The 5,248-nt window shown below is 40.0% G+C and overlaps 1 protein-coding gene across 1 annotated transcript in view; it reads left to right on the forward strand.

Moving 5' to 3' along the window:
* The first annotated feature begins 922 nt into the window (after positions 1 to 922).
* LOC143036161 (uncharacterized) overlaps positions 923 to 5,248 on the forward strand; it is a 61,633-nt gene continuing 57,307 nt past the window's right edge. The window contains exon 1 of the mRNA XM_076203412.1: positions 923 to 1,055. The gene's annotated coding sequence lies outside the window, so the exon portion shown is untranslated. The remainder of the gene's footprint in view (positions 1,056 to 5,248) is intronic.

Consider the following 5,248-nt stretch of genomic DNA (forward strand, 5'->3'; position numbering starts at 1 on the left):
AATGGCAAAAGACAAAACATTTGAAAATATTTGAAAGACTAGGCCCCATGCTCCACAAATTGGACAATAAAACGACAAAAAATCTATTTAAGATTCTAAGTGAAACTATGATAAACTTGAAGCTGTGAATTATGATACAAACTGTAAAATAAGATATCAAACAGTTTCAAAACATTGGGAATAAGTGAGCTAACCCAGTTGATAAAGATTCCTGTATCCTTGAAGAAGGGATGCAGCAAATCTCCAAGAAATCAGAAAAAAAGCGAAAAATAATGTACTAAATTGCTAGAAAATATTTTCCCCCAATAATGTACTTCCATTGACAGATTTTATTTTCCAACTGCAATCACTAATATAACATCAACTGAACATTTCATATGGGAACAGTGTGTCCATTTATATGCAAATGTATACCCTGGAAACGTATTATTTTACTTTACTATGAAAAGCCCTGTGGAACTGCACAGTAAAACATGTGAAAAAACATCTTCCCCAGGCCCTATAGGAAACAAGAATATAATTATTCAGAAAAAGAATATCAAAGGCTTGAGCATTATAGATGACATAAATATACTCATGTTGTTCTAGATTCTACATACGAGGTATTTTGCACTTTTCAATCATCTCTAAAACGTAAAGGGATTATATAAATTTTGATTACCAGACGGTGGAATAATAGTAACACATAAATCTAGACTTCCACCTAACTTTACTCAAATTTGGTCATATTATTAAATGAAAAGTTGATTTTGATGTAAAAAAAAAAACGTTAATATAAGAATGATAAAAAATGGTAAGTAGGTTAATGCAATAGGAAAACAATTTAGGTTTTGTCTAACGCTTTCCTACACATTCGACTTTGAGCTGAAACGTCGTTGGTTTGTTCATGTCGTGGAATCGGAGTGTTCCAAGGCTGCCAGCCAAATCCCAGAAAGGCATACGGCCAGCAGGGTCATGAAAAAAATAGCAGCATGACCTTGTCGCCCGTGGAAACAAGAGAGAACTCACGAGATTTCTTTCTTTTCGCATCATTTCTCTTGCCAAAGAACCAAAAGGTAGCGTGCTCCATAAAATAAACCTCATGGTTGTATAGTAAAATGTATAGCTGTGTACAGATAGATCTGCTGTTCAATTACACCTGATTTGTAAACAGATGATCGTCGTAGTGGTTATTGAATCTTAGCGTAATTAGTTTATAAATGAAAATATCAACACCGTAAGCTAGTTGGGTGTTAGTTGTGCACACCTATGCGATATAGCACTAGAAAATCAAATGTTAATTTCGTAAATTATAATACATGAACGTAATATACAATTTTCTTGGCGGAAATAAAAAAAAAACTTGCTACAAGCAAATCTACTAACGAACGAAGCCGCTAGGATACTCGTTCAGACGCCATGATGTCGTCTGCCCAGTCCAGTCACTGTCAGTTAGACGATGGCTTTCACGTTGTGGATCAGGTGTTCTCCAACTCCAGGTGACGTTAATAGGCTCTGTTGCAAAGACAATCGGGCTTTCTTGGAGTTAATGAGAGAACACGGGGTTCTGCCGTCGTCTGTTAATTGCCCGAGGTACAATAATAATCAGGCCGTCAGCATCAGTGACGACGACCCGGATGATCTTTAGAATTTGAGGGTCCGAATTACTAAATATAAGTTCGGTTACGTAGGTTAGCTAGGTCAGGTTAGGTTAGAATAGAGGAATTTATCATCCTTTCATTTCTTCGACCTCGGCATCTACCAAAACAAACTTCGTTAGTAAATCGGTTTTAGCAACTTTTTTGTTAATGATTTCCGCCAAGAAAATCGCATATTACGTTGATGTACTATAATTTACAAAATTAAAGATTAATTTTTTATCCCTACATCGCGTAGGTGTGGACATTCTACAGTTGATTATGGATTGTGATACATAACCTAACCTAACCTGACCTAACCTAATCTTACTTTACCTGACCTGACATTACCTGACTTGACCTAACCTAACCTAACCTAACCTAATATTCTACAGTTGATTATGGCTCGTGATACAGAACCAAACCTAACCTTTCCTAACCTAGCCTGACCTAATCTTACCTAACCTAACCAGAGCAAATCAAAACTAACCAAACCTATCCTAACCTAACCTGACCTAACCAAACCAAACCAAACCTAACCAAACATATACTAACCTGACCAAACCAAACCTATCCTAACCTAACCCAACCCAACCCAACCAAACCTAACCTAACCTAACCTAACCTATGTTAGTCAGGGTCGAGAATGTACAGTTAATCAGTTGGGGTGGAGATTTTACAGTTGACCAGTTGAAGGGTGATTCTACAATTGACCATTTATATTTGTCTATAGAATAGTTAGGTTAGCTTAAGATATATTTAGTAAAGAGCTATTGGACAACGTAAAATTTATGTTGAATATTCGTGTTTGCGTGGTTCTGTAATTTTACCTCCTTCCTACATCACATTCCTATCCACTCGTTACATTTTACACTTCCACACCTTCATTACATTCCTACCCCCTCATTGTATGCCTACCCCCATTATATTCCTACCCTGTGATTAAATTCACTCCCCTTCATTATATTCCTATCACTATGTTCCTACCCCTTATATTCCTACACCATTCATTATATTCCTACCCCCTCATAATATTCCTACCCTCTCGTTATATTCCTACCCCTCATAATCCTACCCTCTCATTATATACCTATACTTTCATTATATTCCTACCCCTCATTATATTCCCATCCCCACATTATATTCCTACCCCCTCATCATATTCCTATCTCTTCATTATATTCTGACCCCTTCATTATATTCCCACTCCCTCTTTATATTCCAACACCCTCGTTATATTCCTACCCCTTCATTATATTCATACCTCATTATATTTATACTCCCTCATTATATTCATACCCCCTCATTATATTCCTACCCCATCATTATATTCCTACCTCCTCATTATATTCCTACCCCCTCATTATATTCCCACCCCGTCATTATATTCATATCCCCTCGCCCACTCTCCACAGTACCGTTATCATTTCGAGATCAGTGTCATAATATTTCCATTCATAATTATCCGTTCATCCCCCACATAGATATCTTTTGATAGCAAAATATTTTTGCACTCAGTATATAGGGGACTTCAATGGAAACCCTACGGACCAGAGTCACGCGGGATATATGATTGTAGACTAATCTTCACACAGAAAAGGAAAAAGAAAGATGATCACTTTTGATATATCAAACGGCCCCTACACTATAAATAATATTGCACAATATTATTGCACAATATTATTGACGGTGTAGGGATGGTATTGAAGAAAGACACAGTATATTGAAGACATTACATGTGCTGGCCAAACACATGAGCCCCTTCAATACCATCCCTACATCGTCAATAATATTGGACAATATGGAGTATTCCGCAATGTTCCGTATTGTACAATATCATTGACAGTGTAGGGGTGGTAATGAAGAATGACACAATATATTGAAGACAACAAACGTACAGGCCAAACACGTGAGTGTCTTTATTACCATTCATACACCGTCAATAATATTGTACAATACGGAATATTGCGCAATATTATTGATCGTTTAGGACAGCCCGCTTTAGGTTCCATTTCTTTGATGCGTGTGCCTCTTCAATGCCATCCCTACACTGTCAATAATATTGCACAATACGGAATATTGCGCAATATTATTGATCGTGTAGGGCAACCTGCTTTAGATAGAAGCGCTGATTATGGCCAAGAGATATCTAATACTAACGCCCAATTATCCTTCCTTCTCCCTCTGCAGATTAAGTTTCGGATAAAACCAGACGGCTTTATCCAGTACAGTGGAAAACCAAGGTAAACGTGGTCAGTATGTTTGCATCCAGCTGTCTTGTTCCAATCCTTCATCATATGTGATGTCGACTAAGTTTCGCCAGAGAAAAAGAAATACCAAACGCCAGACGATTTTATTCATGTGACGTGAACCCTCCATGCAGTAAAAGGTTATATAACTAACTTAGTTAAACCACCTCGGTTAAGTAATCAACTCGATTAAGTTATCTCGATCAAGCCAAAATGTATGGGAGGCTGGGAAGGAAAGGAGGGTGTGGGTGAGGGGAGGGGAAGGGGCAAAGGACACAACAAAACACTATAGAGAGGTCAGGATCGAGCCATAAACCTTGTCTAGATACACAGACTCACAAAGTTTATATGGACAATACTATAGGGTCATATCTCTCACCCCTATGGCCCAGGGTCGCATATAATTTTTATTAATGAATTCTGTTTTTCAGTCATCAAGAAAAGCTAATTCACTTTTAACTGTTCTTCCCTCCCCACTTCCTTCCTTCCTTCCTTCCTTCCTTCCCTCCTTCCCTCCTTCCTTCCCTCCCTCCTTCCCTCCTTCCCTTCCTTCCTTCCTTTCTTCCTCCCCTCCTTCCTTCCTTCCTCCCCTCCTTCCCTCCTTCCTTCCTTTCTTCCTTCCCTCCTTCCTTCCCTCCTTCCTTCTTTCCTTCCCTCCTTCCTTCCCTCTTTCCTTCCTTCCTCCCTTCCTCCTTCCTTCCTTCCTTCCTTCCTTCCTCCCCTCCTTTCCTCCTTCTCTCCTTCCTTCCTTCCCTCCTTCCTTCATTCCTTCCTTCCTTCCCTCCTTCCTTCCTTCCTCCCCTCCTTCTTTCCTTCCTTCTTTCCTTACTACTTCTTTCCCTCCTTCCTTCCTTCCTTCCCTCCTTCCTTCCTTCCCTCCTTCCTTCCTTCCTTCCTTCCCTCCTTCCTTCCTTCCTTCTTTCCTTCCCTCCTTCCTTCATTCCTTCCTTCCTTCCCTCCTTCCTTCCCTCCTTTCCTCCTTCCCTTCTTCCTTCCCTCCTTCCTTCCTTCTCTTCTTTCCTTCCTTCTCTCCTTTCCTTCCTTCTCTCCTTTCCTTCCTTCTCTCCTTTCCTTCCTTCTCTCCTTTCCTTCCTTCTCTCCTTTCCTTCCTTCTCTCCTTTCCTTCCTTCTCTCCTTCCTTCCCTCCCTCCTTCCCCCTTCCTTCCATCATTCCTTCCTTCCTTTCCTTCTTCCCTCCTTCCTTCCTTCACTCTTCCTTCCTCCTTCCTTCCTTCCTTCCTTTCCTCCTTCCTTCCTTCCCCCCTCCTTCCTTCCTTCCATCCTTCCTTCCTTCCTTACCTCCTTCTTTCCTTCCTTCCTTCCTCCCCTCCTTTCCTCCTTCCTTTCTTCCTTCTCTCCTACCTTCCTTCCTTCCATCTTTCT

The sequence above is a fragment of the Oratosquilla oratoria genome, chromosome 2 (genome assembly GCF_046742065.1).
Source record: "Oratosquilla oratoria isolate Oo_2021 chromosome 2, ASM4674206v1, whole genome shotgun sequence".
Classification (NCBI taxonomy): Eukaryota; Metazoa; Arthropoda; class Malacostraca; order Stomatopoda; family Squillidae; genus Oratosquilla; species Oratosquilla oratoria.